Source organism: Leiobunum rupestre, chromosome 8, assembly GCF_980474605.1.
Source record: "Leiobunum rupestre chromosome 8, qqLeiRupe1.1.hap1, whole genome shotgun sequence".
NCBI lineage: Eukaryota > Metazoa > Arthropoda > Arachnida > Opiliones > Sclerosomatidae > Leiobunum > Leiobunum rupestre.
Window position 1 is genome coordinate 28,957,083 of NC_143391.1, and position 17,752 is coordinate 28,974,834.

Sequence of the window (17,752 nt, forward strand, 5' to 3'; positions counted from 1 at the left end):
GCGAGGTGGGGCTGCCGCATCGAAAGGGGTGAAGGGGGAGAAAAAGGGGGGAGGCATCGGGTGGAAAAGAACGAAGCGACTGAGTGAAGATGATGTGCTTTTCAATAAAATGCGCGGAGCCCTGCTGTTTCAATTAATTAGGGGCGTAGACTGCATATCGGAAGGAAATTAGATCGAGAAAAGTGTGCTATAATAGGCGCTGGGAGGGAGAGGAGCCGGCAGATGCTGGCTTGACCAAGCCCCGCGCGTAAGATTCACTTCTATTAGGCCTTTCTCGCCCATAAATAACCATCTTTGATTGTGGCCTTCTCATCAGGCCCACTGGGCCACTTCCCGTATTTTTCCTCATGTCGATTTTAAGGATTTGGTTAAATATTAGCTTTAATCATATCTTTTTAACTCAAAGCAACCACTTCCCGTATTTTTCCTCATGTCGATTTTAAGGATTTGGTTAAATATTAGCTTTAATCATATCTTTTTAACTCAAAGCAACCACTTCCCGTATTTTTTCTCATGTCGATATTAAGGATTTCGTTAAATATTAGCTTTAATCATATCTTTTTAAGGCAAAGCAACCACTCCCGGTATTTTTTCTCATGTCGATATTAAGGATTTTGTTAAATATTATAGCTTTAATCATATCTTTTTAAGGCAAAGCAACCACTTCCCGTATTTTTTCTCACGTCGATATTAAGGATTTTGTTAAATATTATAGCTTTAATCATATCTTTTTAAGGCAAAGCAACCACTTCCCGTATTTTTTCTCATGTCGATATTAAGGATTTGGTTAAATATTAGTTTTAATCATATCTTTTTAAGGCAAAGCAACCACTTCCCGTGTTTTTTCCGGTTTTTTATTAAGTCGATATTAAGGATTTTGTTAAATACTAGCTTTAATTATATCTTTTAAGGCAACGTAAAATTGAGCTATTTTTCGTTTTTTACCTTTTTCACTCGCGTTACACTGGATAATAAGTATTATTCGTTTAATCATTATATTTTCAATTATTTGGTAATATTAAACTGTACCGGTATTTTTACAATGCCTATTTTGTTGAATATTATCTGGATAAGTTGTTGATTTAAATTAAAATTACTTTGATTTAAATTAAAAATTATACTATTATAAAGCCCGTGCCAATAAAGTACTAAAAAGTTTAAGCTCGCGACGCGGATAAAAACATTTTATACTTTTCATTTTGGGTTTTATTTTATGGAAACCAAACCTATGGTTTTTTCTTCGCGACTACTTTAGTTATATTTTAAATACGGAAATTTTAGTTATTTTTACAAGGGGCTGAATATCAACCTTGAAATTGTAGAAATTTATGGAACAACCTTAGGATCTAGCTTTCGTTGAACGTTGAACTTTCCTTCAGTCGTAAATAATATTTAATTCCAGTCCTGGTCTTTCAATAGAATACTTTGTCTATTCATAAGCAGAAGCCGGCTGCGATAAGAAATATTTTTCTACCGGCCAAAAATATTCACTCGCTTTTTTTAGATATACGGGAAATATAAAATATGAATTAAATAGCACCGCGCCTACGGGCGGTCTTAATTAACGTCGTTGAGAAACATCCAATTTTTATATTACATTTTTAAAAAATGTGGCATATTTTAAAAGGTTACGCAACCCAAATCTACATAAAAAACTGTCTCGTCCGTAAATTTTTAATTGATTACACCTATAGTGCTTTCCCTTTTTTTCTTCAAACTCCTCCGCGTATTTTTTTAATTCGACCAGACTGGGTCGGGAGGGAGGGGTGGGGGTGGAGGTTGGTAGTGTAATCGTTTTATATATTGGACAGACAGAACCTATACTCTTATACCCCCCAGCGGGCGGCTTGAAAGAAGAAATAAAAATAAAAAAAATAACCAAAACTAAAAAAAGGAAAGGCTAAACGCTAAAACCCAACAGAGAGAGGCTGGAGCATGTGCAGATTCCGAAGACTAGAAGAAAAAGCGGAAAAAAAACACACTGGAGAAACTATATGTATATAAAAAAAAGTTAGCCTGGGGCGTGTGTCTATCAGACCTATAAAAAATCCCCTAAAAAACTTGTTTGGGCAGAGAGAGAGCTCGGATAACCCTTTATACCCCAGTTTGCTTCCCCCCTTTCCTTCCCGGGTAACTGCCGTTTGAGGCGTCCCATCTCCCCCCCCCCCCCCTCCTCTCTTTCTCGAGTTCACTTGACAGTTCAGCGAAAGGCGTAGGGATCGTGTCCACCCAAATCGTCTGAACTGCCAGTTGATCGTCGGCTCCGTATTTCCAGCCGTTTTTGACCCTGGTAGTTTTTTTTGCCAGCGGTTTATATTTTAGTGGGTGATCCTTCGTCGTTGATTGCCGACGTAACTCTCACGACGTAGCGTACGTTTTTCGGCTTCTCCGGCGATGCGTCCACGACTGGCCAACGAATTTCACGCGTGTGTTTTTTTATTTATCTGTCTTTTGTGTTTCTAGGGTTTTTTTTTAATAGTTTCCTCCATACTTAAACGAATAAGGTTCAGTTAATTTAATTTTTATTAGGGTCGTTTCTTTTATTGAGGTGGCGATTGAAAAGCCGGTGTAAAAATGACCTTGTAATAAGATTGCTTTCAAATATAATAATATCATACGTACTGCATTGTTTAAAGTGTCATATTTTATGGATTGGGTAAAGCGTTTGAAAATTACAGAGTGAAAATTAATGTTTTGTGGTTTTTACTCAAAATGAATTGTAGCTAATTTAAAATTAATATGAAAATTATGGGATTTTATTAATTATTAATAAATTAAATAATCCCGAATTTTCTTATAGGGTAGTAGTATCGAACAGGCGCGTAAGAACGTTTTGGATTAAGGGGGGTACACCTTGGATGTTAAATCCCCCCCCCTCATCGGCAGATTTTTGCGCCCCTTCTAAAACAATTTGGCACCCTTTTCCAATTTCAAGGGGGGTACATTGTACCCCTGTACGTCCCCGTTCCTACGCCACTGGTATCGAAGCGTATTGTACTGGATAGTTTGGGGCGGGGGTTGGGGAGAATCCCAACAAGAAACATTTTTGCTGAGTGATTCGAAAAATTACCATAAAGGCTTCTAATCCCTTTTGAATCTGGGGGTACCCTTAATTTAGTCCCTAAGAAATAGGGGAAATTTTAATATTCACGGAGATGTGTACTCCTACGGTAAAATTTCAGATACCCCTTTGGATAAGGTAAGGGGAAAATGAAAATATAAAATTTTGATCATAAATTTAAAATTTTGAAAGTGTTCAACTAAATTTCAAGGTGAAGAATTACATTTATATTTGCCTAAAAATATTCGAAAATTTTAAATAACAAATGCGAATAATAATTTATAACTGTCGGGGCGACACGTGTTTACACCTTTCGGGGTTCGTGCAAGCTCACGCGATAATGTAATAACTAATGAGGTGTGCGGGCTCTTCTCTCGTTTGTATTGTGGAGCGCGGGGAAAGCACTGTTTGAGACAACGGTGTCGTACTATTACAATATGCACCGCTGCGTTGTCGAATTCTTCCGCGCCTACCGGAGGAGAGAAGCGCGTCATTATAATAATTCATCTGCATAAATTACAATTTTCAACTACGGTTCCTTTCACTTTAGAATTATCGTATTACGTACCCCAAGTGTAATAAACGCGTTCTGGGGATGTGAAATTAGCTAATATATAAAATTAACATTTTTTAATTGCAAATTTCATTCCGGTAATCATAGTATTTATTATAGAAAAATTAAAATGTATTTGTGGTTTTTCTCGTTTAATTTATCATATTAAAAATAAATAGGGGAGAACGTTTTGGATGAGTTATTTTAGGGGCACATATTTTTATGAAGATTTCGCTTCAATGCCCTATTCCTATTTACATGGGTTTTATAAAAATACTATTCTTCCGCCATTAAAGGTAGTTCGTTTCTTTTTGGATCTTTTTATTAGGCGAAACTTAACTTGGAAATGTTTAAAGAAATTACATTCTATAGTAATTCGCGCAGTTATTAATTTCCATTGTTAAAATATTAATTAATTAATAAAAATTAATCGAAGTCGATAATTATTAGGAAAAGGGAGGCAGTTTGGAGCAATTCTATTGGCTCTTTGAGTCACGTGTTGCGGGGCGACTTTAAAAACACCGACCGTAGTGGTCAGTCCAAGACTTTCTACACCATTTACTTTTGCTAATTGTTACGTCTAAAATACGTATCGGTTTCTCTTTAATTATACCCTAATTTTACGAATATTTGGTATTAATTATATTAAAATGTGTACGGGAGCGAATCAAATGATAACAATTTATATAAAATACGGGCTTCAACTGACGCACCTGGTCGGGATTCACTGTATAAGTGTTGAATAAATAAACATTCATCATTTGTTACTTCCGCAAATAAAACTTTTACACTTACAGAAAAAAAGTGCTAAATTCATCTAGATTACAGTACCCACAATATAAAGTAATTTACTTCCGCCACGTTCAAATATTAAATATACATATAACCCGGAATAAATAAGTCGTTACTGAAGGAAATATTCAAATAGCGAGAAAAACCAAATACTTTTTAATGTTGGTATCCTATATAAACAGTATATTTAATTTATCATTTCTAAAACGGATAATTGAAATATTTGAAATTATAATTAGTCAAATAGGTTCGGAGTATAATTAAGATGGATAAAAATCGATAGATATGTTAATATCGAAGGCGCTAACGAAAAGTGGCATTAATGATTATGAAAAGACGAGAGAGAGAGAGAGGCTGCAATCTAAATATCAGCATCAACCGACGACAAAGACAAAGGCGCATCGTAGAGTGGTCGACAGAGAGTAAAAGACGCCAGCCTTTGAATAAACAGCCATCCTAGGCTGCACCTATACTATATCCGACCCGACTCCTCATTTCGTCGCTTAAAAATTCCATTAATGATAATTAAAACCTGTTGCTCGAAACGAGCCTAGATAGTCTTTGAAAAATCCAAATTAAAGGCCCCGGCCTGACGCACTCGCGGTGCCGTACGACGTGACGCCCGATGACGCGATTTCTAAGCCTCGGCTACGCCGTATTTGGCCGCCGATTAGCGAAATAAAATTGAAAAATAAAGCGACGATAGGCCTACCTTTATTTTAAACCGCAAAGACGAAACTGAAGAAGTATACGCGTTGTCATCCGAACTATAAAATAGATCGAGGTTGAAAACAAATTATTTCCTTTCGTATAGGTGATTTTTTTTTTGTCGAAAGGGTCGGCGGATATATTTTGGAAGAGTTTCTTGGTGTCGATGCCGTCCGATGCCGCCGACAATTGGCGGGCGTCTCGTTCGCATCCGACAGGTTACGTGGCAGAACGTCTTTCTCTCTAACATCGGTAATATCAATACAGGGGTACATTAGTCTGCCGCCGCAGCCGCCGAGGCGTGCATTGTACCAAAATCTACTTTTCTCTTTTTGGGAAAACATGACTTCCTTTATGTCTCCCCCCTTTCCTCGGTGCTCACCCCTTCTACCGCGTACGAATGACACCCAGAACTAGCTTCATTATCGAAGCTCGAAACGCGTCCATCCGTAACTACGGATGACTACGTAAACACGGCATTTATGATTTGTTAAAAGTGCATCTTTTTCTATCAATGTCGCCCGTTTTATTTTACCCATGACCCATAATATACGTTATTTTCATATTTAATACTTTTTCCGAGTCTAGCGAAATATCTCGTTAGGAAATCCCAGACAAAATTCAAGGTCTCGTACCTCATAAATGATATCCATCATTTCAATCAAATTTAATAAATTGTGTTAAATAAAGAGTTTATAAAAATCATCGATTGATCACTTTCATTTATTTTTTTGAACCTTCACGAGAAAATGAGTGAAACCTCGTGTTTTACATTTTTATATGACGAAAAATTCTAATCAAAATATTTCTTTAATCCGATATATTAATGATTTTCTTATATAAAACTATCAATTTAAAAGTATTTAATTAAATTAGAACGATATCCTAACTATATTCCCTGTAAGTCCATTTACATTATAAGATAATCAGCGTTAGAAATTATCTTTAAGACAAACAACACGTACTTCGCTCTAAATCGTTTCACTTTAATTACGTCTTAAGAATTCGTCGCGAAAGACGAAGAACATAATACCCCTTTTCTTAATATTTCCACCCATTAAAAGAGTTTTAAGCGACGCGTTGACGTCCTACCATTTTTCTTTCGCAATGGCCAACTCTTTCGTTCTTCCAACTGCTCGGATATCAATTCAAAGCTACCGTAGCATCAGCCCGTGCACTTTACCCCATCCCCGACTTTACACTCCTCTATACGTTTACCCTTTCGTCCACTATAGGCCTGCCAGGCAAAAGAACAATGTCTTGGCGTATAAAAGAATAACAACTGAATGGGTTATTGCACGTGAACGGTAGAGGAAGGGGGGGAGTGATTCAAAAATTAAAACCCTGAAAAAAAAATAGAAGATGAGAAAAGGTATAAGAGGGAAGAGAATCGTGGGGGTCGCGAATGTAAAAAAAAATGCAACTGCTCTTATAGGTGCTTTCGCGTCAGGAAGGGGGATCTTGGCATTATTAGTTTGGCAGACATAAAAGAACGAAGCGGGAGGGGGAGGGGGGGAGAGAAATTACGTGAGCGCGCGAGTCTTTGGCCTAGACATATCGTAGACAGTGGCCTGGCAGAAAACCGCCAAACCGTTTCGAAATTCGCCATATGCAGCGTGCACGTTGAAACAAGGACGCGATATGCGGGCGCGAGCCAGCCCGCCAAATTCGTACGCCTACATTCGATTCCGCGGCGCAACCGCCTGCCGCACAGAGCTCTACGAATCATGCGATGCTTTATTTACGATCTGTTTATGCTTTTTCTTTTTCAAAATGAGGTATATTTGTACGCTTTGTTTTTAGGGGTCTTTTACCGGTGGGTTGTCCATCTTCGTAGGGACTCCCTACCCCCCGAAAGTCCCTGACCAATATTGTCAAAAACCAAAACGTTTTAAATAAGTAATCAAAGACCTTTGACCGCTTTAGCCAAAGGTAATTAAGGTTTGAAATAATTTCTATAAAAAACAACGATTGGTTGGGCCTCCGAAAATATATTGGTTTGCGTTTTTAAATATATATATATTTTTAAATATGGGTTGGATTTTTCAAAGAAATTGAGGGTTAGCGTAAAAAATCCTTTTTGAAATTTTCGGGTGAAGGAAGCTTGTTTTTAAATTTCCAAAAGGATTTAATTTTTACAAAATTTAATTTAGGTGGTTCTAGTTTTTACAAAATTGAAAATTTCATAAAGGGGGTTATAGTTTTTACAAAATTTAATTTAGGGGTTATAGTTTTTGCAAAATTTAATTAAGGTTTATAGTTTTTATAAAATTTAATTTTGGGAGTTTTAGGAAAAACCTTTTTAGCTTAAATTTAATTGATTTGGGGGAGGTGGTGGCTTTTATGGCTATTTCCATTATAACAAAGTTTTTAACCTCTATGAAAAAACGCTTTCGCGTGCCCATAAGCAGATGTGTCAAGATGAATTTATTTTCTCGATGTGTAAAAAGTAAACGCGTGACTTGTAGAACACCTTTTTCTCTTTTATAATTCCGCAATTTGCTCTATTGAAATTTTTGGGCGTCAAACGCGTGCACAGTGAAATGGGCTAATAACGCTTCGAGTCTAGGGTGATAATTAGACGTTGGAATCTGTTGCTTGTCGAGCGTTTATGTAAAATAGTCAGTTTGACATGCTACGCTCGCTTCAAATTTTAATGTCTCCGTAGGTAGCTTTCAGCTGGTGACATCGGCTCTATAACGGAAGCCTAGCGTCATCCCCCTTCTCCCCCATCACGACCCGCCTTTGAGCCATGGTCGTCATCTTGTCTACATTTCTCGCGAAACCTTCTTATAAATTGAAGTAAAGGTATAAAAGAGAGAAAAAAACTAAAACGGGGGGAGGGCCAAGTCACTTTACGATCGTGATAATGGAGAAAAAGAGTTTATTTTCATTTAAGACACGTGCTCAATTTATTTTTGTTGTTATTTTAGGAGTAATAACTTGGCAAATTCCGCCCAGAAAAGCACTCTTTCTCGTTTAATTGCTTTTGCGGCAACCCATTAAAACATTAAGTCTGTCTACGTTTCCTCCAGGGGCGTAGCGAAGTCATTTTTTCCCTCTAGGATACCAACTCCTTTCCCAAAATCACCAAGTTGGTCAAATGTTTTACGTTCATTATTTTTTCAATCCCTAAGAAGAGGTCGTCGAAATTTCTATTTCTCCAATAGATGTTTCCATAAAATAAAACAATAAAAAATTAAAGTATAAAAATGTTTTTATCCGCGTCACGGTCTTAAGCTTTTTAGTACTTTATTGACACGCGCGTTTGGCACGTGGACGTCAAAATCCAAAATATTTATCGACTCGAGCGCGTGCTTTCTATCTTCAATAACTAAAGATAGTGACGTAAGTTACGTGAAACATTTACACGTGACCTCCCGTATTTTATAGAAACACCTATTAATATGCTTTAGTCCCATTCGACCGAAATCCCATTCGACCAAAGGCGGTTTTTGAGGTGTCCCATTCGACCGAATTCCGCCGAAACGTGCGGTTTTTATGTGTCCCATTCGACCGAACGCTTTTATGTGTCCCATTCGACCGAACGCGGCTATATAAATTGGAAAATAAAATGGAATGAGCATGAATTATATTTTTATCTTCACCTAGTCAAGAAAAGTAACTGAACCAAAACTGAAATAGTAAACTTAACCAACTCTAACCTAATCTAACCTAACCTAACCTAAACATGGATCTTCGATAGTACATACCTTATAAATAAAATACCAAATCACCCCGCCAATTGGGCTACATTTTAAAATTCTTTCGGTCGAATGGGATTCGGTCGAATGGGATTTCGGTCGAATGGGAATAAACGATTAATATATATGAAAATTTTACTGAAGACACAGCGTACAGTTGACCGACTATGACATACCGACCAGTTGGTCAACTTAAACAATCTATAAAATTAATCCAACTATGAAATTGTTACTAGTGAAATGCTATAGTTTACCATCTTAGCGTTGGACCGACTATCATAATTTTTAAAAATCTCAACAGTCGGTAAGGCCGCTTAAAACCCATTTACGCCACTTAACCGACTACGAGCGTTGTACCCGACCCAAAAAACGGCAGGGTTGCGCTACTGGGAAAATGTCCAAGAACAATTGAAGATGGTATGTCCTAAAGTTGTCAATTTTTGAGATATGGGACCTCAATTTCTACCAAATAATGTGAATTATATCTTTGACTAATTGTATTCCAATTAAAGATAAGTAGTTGTTATTAGGGGTTAGTTTTCGCGGTTCCTACGCAACGAAGTACCTTAAGACCAATGTTCAATAAACAGTTAGAGCTCAATTTGACCCATAGTTTGTGTACAAATCGTGGGAAATCGTGAGTTCAAAGTTATTGGAAATCACAGGAAAATTGTGATTATGGAATGTTTTTTGAAAATCAGTAATCAAGCGGACAAAATTTCTAAAAATGACTACTCCCTGAAGTACGAATTTTGTGCCAGAATTTTCAAAAATATTCCGCATACCATTTGGGGGCCCATGATCTCTTCGATGGAACAGTTTAGAACAGATGCGCGTTCAAATAAGATTTTAACCCGAAGAACGCGTCATGAATTTGCTCGTTAATTTAGAAAACACTCTGTATATAGGTGTCAACGCGCGGTTACGTAATTTATGATGCATTACGACTAGACCGTATTAGAACCTACGCAACGCCAAAAAAGACAAAGAATAAAATCAACGAAGCCCGACCCACGAACGCCTCGAACGAATTATTCGCGAATTATAACTTGATCAAATGGGGAGCAGAATGCGATTCAAAAGAGAATCATCAAACGCATAAAAGAATTTTACGGGTAAAAGCGAAATAAAAAATAAATGCCAGGCGCAGATTGTGGCCGCGGTAACCGATAATAATAATTTATTGTGTTGCCTATATATTTTTTTTGGTAGCTTGAAAGATGGCTGTGGCATAGCAACAGGCCGTGGAAAGGTCGCAGACGGGCATCGGCACTGCTCGTCTGGTGATGGTCGCTCAACCCGTTAACCCCCTGGAAATGAAGAAACTCTTCGCCGCCACTTATTCAACCCCCTTCCTCCTCCCGACCCTCCGCTTGGTGCTAATACCCCTTCGGAGCCCGGCCTCCAACCAGACAGCCCGCCGCGCGCCTAGCCGACAGGGTGCAGTCTACGAGTTATTATAGTCAGATCGTATCTACATCATCATCTTCCCTTTCTCTCCTCTCTTCGTTTTTTAGCATTTACCACGTTGGTATCCCATTTAATCTAATACATGTACTACGTATTAAATCATAGTTTCTCGATAGAGTATTTTTGGCGCTTGTAATCGTGGGTGGATGTGTTTATTTTCATTACGGATATATTAAGCGCCCCAATAAAACGTCTGGGAAGAACGCCGTGCCTAATTTAACAACAATTTGTTTTCAATTTAATTTTTTTTTATAAATAATTATAGATACCGATGAGTTCTTAACAATGAAATAATCAATTCATTGTTCGGAACCTTAATCTCTTATCTAATCGTATTAAACCTACGGAAAATGAGTTTTATTTGTTACTGATTCGCATCTTTGGCGATGTGTTAAATTCGGCCATTTGAATGAAGGAAAAATTTTCACGTTACATCATTTTTTTAAGTATATTGGTTAAGTCTTTCATAATTATTTTCCATTTTGGGATCAGGGACGTATCGATACATTTCGGGCCCCGGGGAAAATTATGTCATCGTGGGCCCTTCTAACTGAAATATTCAAGAGAGTTGTTGGCGAAGAGCTAGGCGATGGGCCCCTATCGTCCCGGGCCGCCAATAAAGCGCGCTTGCGGGCTCTTTTCCGCCAGACCCTGAAGATTTAGCCCCCTCTGTCCCCCTCTATCCGCGACCCTGTTTGAGATCCTCTGTTAAAATCAGTGGCGTAGACACGGGGTTTTTCGTTGAACGTAGCTTTGACTGTACTAATTTTAATTACTTAGAGTAATTTGTAGAATGACCACTTCAGACTAAGTCACGAGGCCAGAGGTGTAACGTCAATTCTACGTCACGACACGTCAGTACTTATTTCGACTAACTGACACACTTACGGAACGTAAGAATAGACTTATGTTATTTCGTAGAAAAAAAATAAGCCTGACAGGGGGGAAATCCCACGAAAGTCATATTCGTATAATTTCTTTCCTCGCAGAAATATATTTTTTAATGTCATCGGTGGTAATAATAATATTGTCGGGCGTCGTGTGACGCGAGGCGGAACTCGAAAGCGCTCTGTCTGGGTCTGTGGCGTGTCTTGTCTGGGACAGCGAGCTATTTAAAGAGGATGCCGCGAGATTAGGAAGCTTTTTGCGGTCGCGGACCTTACTAGAAGACCCCCTCGAAGAGCCAGACAACATGGTTTCATTCTGCCCCGTATTAAAATTCTTTCCACTCTTTTTTTCGCTCTCTTTTTTGGGGGTAACGAGCGGGGAATTTCGGTCTCCAAAAACTGGAATAAGAGTTGCTATTTATAAATCCGCCCAAAATAATGTTCCCTCTAAAGACTAAAAAAAATTCTAATCGCTGGAATTTTTTCCCGATATTGTATAGCTCGTAACTTACTGGCCACTTTAAAATGGTCAACCTATTTGATTTATCGTCTCACCAGTTAAGCTACCTCTGACGTCATACGGGTTATTTCTACGCGGTGGAAAAATTACTTGATTTTTGCAAACCACTGATAATGGTACGAGTGAGACGACACGGCTTGGTGAAATATTTCGTAACTGGGAGAAAGACTATATCCTATATCAAGGTCGCCTCGTGCCTCCAAAATTACCTCGTGCTTGTAGGTAAATAGAGGTTGTAACAACCGGTGACGTACCACGAAAAACCGTATAAATTAATTCCAAATGACAAAAATTAATGGCAAAAATAAATGTGTGCATTTGCTTTTCGCAAGAACGTATTTAGGCCTTTAAACACCTTGAACATAACCATGTTCTTATACACTACAGATAGCACATGTCCTTAAATCCGCACGTAGCACCATCTGGAGGCTACAAAACTACGATAACGTTTTTTTATGAATAAGCTAGGTTCAAAGCCGGACCCACCAGCTGGGATACATTATTTTGAATAAAACTTATTATATTTACTATAAAATTAGTAAAATTTCATTTCAATAAATATGTAACAATTTACAACATTTTTTTAAAGGGTGGAACTTCAGTTTTAGATTTTTTTTTAAATTTCATTGTTTTGTTGTAACTATTGAAATATATTTGATGTGTAGAAAAGTAATTTAACACATTTTAACGTGTATATAAATACTAAATATAAATATAAATATAAATATTATCTATTTATGTTCACCCAGCGGATACTTGATTTGGACAAGTCACAGGGAGACTTAACCCATTACCACCAAAGATTTACTAAGAAAAGATATACACTTGCTTGATTTGATTTGAGCCTGGTTCATTTTGTAACCAAAATATCTATGTTTAACAAACACATCCAGATGATGCTACATACAGATTTTAGGGCGTGGCCATACTGAAATCTATAAGAGCGTGTCAGCAGAATACAACGCTACCATCAAGGTTTTGGCTTTTGGGGTAATGATAAATCTCAATTCTTTTCGATGGCTAAATTTTAATATGGTGACTTTCCCCGTTTGCTATGAGCTCAAGGGCAGTGGCGTAACTAGGAACTCCGGGGGCCCCCCGCGAAAAACGACTCGGGGCCCTTTTAAAAGCACCGATTTTAATCATTAACGTTTGGGGGGCCTCTTAGTTCTCGCCCCCCCCCCCCGCCGTGGGGTTTGCGGGGGCACTATTTACGCTACTGCTCAAGGGTCAAGACACTATGGCTTCAGGGCCATGCTGGGGGGGGGGCGAATAATTTTACCATAAGGAGGTATATACCGGAGGGCCGCTACACTCAGTTTCGCCCCTATGCATTTCGCCCAGGGCCTTGAGACTTCTAAGTACGGCCCTGTATGGCTTCGCTATTGGGTGAGCTGGATACTTACACCTGAATTTGTCAATCAGATGAATTTAGCAATAGAGTTACAGTGGCGTAAATATCACCCCTGCGTGTCTCGGACAGGGGGAGGGTGAAAGAAATTGGGCCCCAAAAGGTTTTCCAAAACGACTCTGATTATGAGGGGCCCACCTTGTTCAGGGCCGTATTAACGATTCAACGAATAGAAAAAACGATGCCAGGGCCTAGGGCGTCAAAATTTAATTTTGTTTAAATCGTTAAAACATTCATAGCTGACCAGGCCCAAGGGGCGACAAATCCCCCAGGCCTAGGGCGGACCAAAAGGTTAATACGCCCATGAACTTTAGATACGCCTCTGTAAGGTTACACAGAAAACATTTCCAGTAGTATTATTAAATCTGACTATTTTTGACTTAAAATTAAAAATAAATAACAATAATATAGCATTGATAAAAAATAGTCCCTTACAAACGATCATATTGGGGCTCCTCCAAAGATCACTATTGCTTAGGGGTTTTCTTATGGAACCCTCCTAACGGCATACTTCCACATGCACAATTTTTAATGTTCACCCTCTATGAGTTATGCTTTTTAAAATAAAGGCCATCGAATTTTTTGCTGCACCATAGAAACTATGGCTGCAACGAGAATGTGGGCTTTATGGGGCCATCTACTTTTACTGACCAATCACTAGATTGGAACCTTGTTTTTTTAGTTTGGAGTTTTGGAGAGAGGTGGTGCCACCCTGCAATGATCTCTGGGGTAGTTGCTTTTATAACAGTAGGTTTTGGGAGTAGTGGGTGTTGGTGGTGAGTGGTAAATTGGTAATAGTTAGTTAAAAGTTTTCTGACTACAGGGAGATGTTTCAATAACTACGTACCTAAAGAGCTAAGATTTAACTGATTAGTAGCATTAACTAGATAAACATTGTGGTAAAATTTAAATACTTGGCGAAGCCTATTCTATGTTTACAATGTGACTTACTGTAAGTATCATATGGCACTTACAAGGTTGCTAAGCCTCTCCAATTTTAGAGGTCAAAGGTTATAAAATTATGGGGTTACTTAACTAAAATTAGTCAAAATTCCTTTTATAGACATGTACGGGAATGGTTATTTTATAAATTAAATCAGTTATCCGTGATCAGTAACTTTCTTAAAAATTGTTTTTAAATATTTTTTTCAAATAAATGGGAGTGGGATTTGATATAATTAGAATGAAAATGTAGCTGTAGTCATCTACTATCTGCGCGGCATTTATATTTTTGAAAATAATATGGGTTAAGCCAAAAGCTAGATTTATTATACATTAACGATAACTGAATTTGAGATTTACTTACACTGAGTCGATAGTTGCTTACTGGCAATGGTGATGAAACTTGTACGTGTATTTATCCAGACTCTTTAATATTCCATTAATTTTTTCAATCTGAAAATAAAATTTTGAAGTCATTAAATTTAAAATTGTTTTGTTGGTTTTTTTCCAGAAATTAACTATAAAAAAATTACCAGTTATGTTGCGGCTTATTTATCAAAAGCCAACTGCGTCATTTTGATTTGTTGCTCAAATTTTTATACACAGTCAGCGTAATTTAGTTTTTGGGTAAGTTTCATTATTAGCTTTGGTTTTAAAAGTTTTTGATCACATTTCTTACGCAGATAATAGACAAACTGAATTCAGACCCGCTCTGCATTAATAGAGGCTCACGATTGCAGTCAGTCGTCAAACGCAAGTGATACTACTCAACTTTTGGTCATGCGCATAGCTACCCCGCACTCTCACCAAAGTGTGGGATGTTCCGATATTTCTCCAATCCCAGGCTTTCTAAAATCTTGACGAACAAGTCTGAATCCAGCTGTCTTTACCTAAAATATAAAATGATTCTGTATGTTAATTACAAAAATTTTAGCTTGGAATTTTTTCATTAGTTATTTTTTTATAGGTTGGGCTACTCATATTACTGATATATAACAAAAGCTAATAAGTTGAAAAGTATTATTTCAGGTAAATATTTTTGACCTAATGTACGAGATTGATTACGTTAATTATTAGGGACAAATAGTATAAAAATTAGTGGCATGGCCGAGAGTAGTATTATGCTAGACACGAAACTACGCAACTACGACGATGCTATTTCATAATTTTGTTCGCTCGTTGACCGCTGAGTTGCCCGATAGTTCCGTAGCCAATACGCAGCACCGAGTTGGGGGTCCCTGCGGAACTTTTGACCAGTGATAATTTTTAAAGCCATTACCGGTTTAACGTGAAATAGTGATCATGATATAAACGCGAATACCATGTATCATCTTGTTGTTCAGTTAGGTACGCAGGGTATAGTGATGGCGTTATCGTTTCCCCCAAAACCTAAAAATCCAAGATGGTGGCTAAGATTTTATGCGCATCCTCGCTACGCACTCCTTTGGGAGTCAAGTTTCTTTTTTTTCATCTAAACACATCCCCTCCCCAAAAGGCGTAAACCCTCTCTATAGGCTTAAGCCTAGCGCTCTACCAACATGTCTCCAGGGCTTTATAATTTAAATATTTTATTGCTAATCTATGAATTTTTGAAAACGTAAGAAAGGTTTTTCTTTATTTGAGTCACTATTTCGTATCAAATATGTTTCCTATCCTCCCCCTAAGGCAATGTTACTTGACTACCCCACCCTCTCTTCTCGATTACCTGTCGAAAGAAATACTTCGCTGCCTATCATGCGGCCTTTTGATTTCTCAAAAACTGGAGAACTGGTTTAGTTTATATTCGTTCAAAGCGAAGGGTGGTGAAGAATTTTTGTGGAAAATAATTTTTCAACAAATAATCCTGTTTATGACAATAATAAAATACATTCTAATACGCTTTTTGGTGTATACGAAAGAAATCCAAGATGGTGGTACTTGCGTATAGCGTATCCTATTTTGGCTGAACTCAGTTATTTGGAAAAAGAATCTAAACCTGAGTAATAAGTTTTTTTATAAATGATATACTTACTATCAAGCCTCGTAATAGAAATGGTTGTAAAAACTGGTTGAGACTAGACTCCTCTCCTGGAACGGTAATATCAACCGAGTCTCCCCTTTTAAGCCTAGCGTGATCGCACAATCATTGGCTGGGGATAAAATCCAAGATGGAGGGTACGAACCCTTTTCATACACTGCGCTCGGTGGTGAAAGCTTGCCGCAAAACTAGCTCTTTCAACCCTATTTCTCTTTCGGAATGGCTCCTTTTTTATGCAAAAATCCTTTTTTAGTCTTTCCAGTTCTCACACTCCGAAGAAGCCTCGGCATTTGAATAAGGAACGAGAGAGAATGAAGGGGGGACTGGAGCCCTTTCGAATGTAGGCTAGTAGTAGGCTAGGTGGAAGGGTTTCGACGCTAGAGAGCACCGGCAACAACAGCTGCCCATGCCTTTGGCAGGTTTGCCCAACTGGAGGGGGGAAACCAATCTGAATAGATAGAGCTGCGAGCCGTTTTGTCCCTAAAATTTCTTGTAGATACTAGTTTTCAAATCTGGTTCCCCGCTCTATTGGTCTATAATAGTCACGTGAATCCCCAGCCCCGGATAAGGGGTGAGCGAATAATTGGAGGTATATATTTATACTATTTTTTTTCTTTCATCACCCATCCTAATAGTGAAATCTAGGAGCCCTGCTCTTTCTGAATCCCCCCCAATGCCTGAAGGAAACTATCATTTGGGGGCTATAAAAGCCACAAGGGGGGTAAAGGGGAAAATTAAAAAAAACCTCAAGAAAGTATAGACTGCTGCTCGGATGTTATGCAAAGTAGGAGGAGTATTACATAAACTATGCAAAGGATATGCGGCACATCCATTATGTAGAGCAGTTGCGAGCAGACTAGTATTGGAGGGATAGAGCGAGGGAAGAGCTTGAAAGAAGTTGACGGGACTAGTTCCTCCCTTCGGGCTACCCAAATCAAAGGGTTGACTGGTTTAGTGAGCCAATGGGGAAAGGCAAAACTGGTTTGATCCAACCCCTACTTTTTCTCTCTCCCTTTTTCATTTTTTATTTCTCTGCTCTCTCTCTCTCTCTCTCTGTTATCCTCAGCATCTTCCCCCATCCTTCATCTCTTCCTCCTTTGGCCTCCCACAAAATCTCTTCCTGGGAGATTTATGTTACTAAAGGGGTTTTCTTAAATTGAAGCCTCCTGCCAAAAATGAGAAACCTTTATGGGGGAAGCAGGCGGGGATTTCAAAATCCGTTTTAGGAGACATGAAAAAATTGGGGGTCTAAAAGTCTTGTATAGGTTTCACCAAAAGTTCCCACAGTAAGAGAATGCTTAAATTTTATTCTTTACTTGAGGGGGAAAACCTATAGAGGTTTCTTATTCTGGGGACTTTTGTCACCGAATGGGGAGAAGAATTGTCAGTAACAATTCGTTTTTGAATTTTATTATTCTCCTGGGTTCCCCATCCCAGAAAGTCGATTTGATTCCCATGATCTAGCAGAAAAAATGTATTTTTCATAAACTTTTTCTCTATGATGGCTTAACTGCAAATAATAAAAAATGCCTATTTTTTAGAACTCTGTAATGTAGTAAAAAAGATAAATAAATCTCTTCTCCTTCGTAAACAACTTTTTCGTTTGAAGGGTGATTTTTTTTTTTACAATTAAGTTTCTGGTTTTCTGTGTTAGTTTGTGTCAGAAAAACTTCGCGTTCGAATCTTG

General features: G+C 38.1%; 2 long non-coding RNA genes across 2 annotated transcripts in view; one reads left to right on the plus strand and one right to left on the minus strand.

Moving 5' to 3' along the window:
• Window positions 1-14,471, minus strand: part of LOC149933043 (uncharacterized) — a 55,077-nt gene extending 40,606 nt beyond the window's left edge. Inside the window, exon 1 of the long non-coding RNA XR_016472811.1 lies at window positions 14,413-14,471. This is a non-coding gene — a long non-coding RNA (uncharacterized LOC149933043). The remainder of the gene's footprint in view (window positions 1-14,412) is intronic.
• Window positions 14,472-14,606: 135 nt separating this feature from the next.
• LOC149933044 (uncharacterized) lies at window positions 14,607-15,118 on the plus strand. The gene is made up of 3 exons (XR_016472812.1): window positions 14,607-14,675; window positions 14,732-14,958; window positions 15,016-15,118. It is a non-coding gene; the product is annotated as an uncharacterized LOC149933044 (long non-coding RNA).
• The last annotated feature ends 2,634 nt before the right edge of the window (window positions 15,119-17,752 follow it).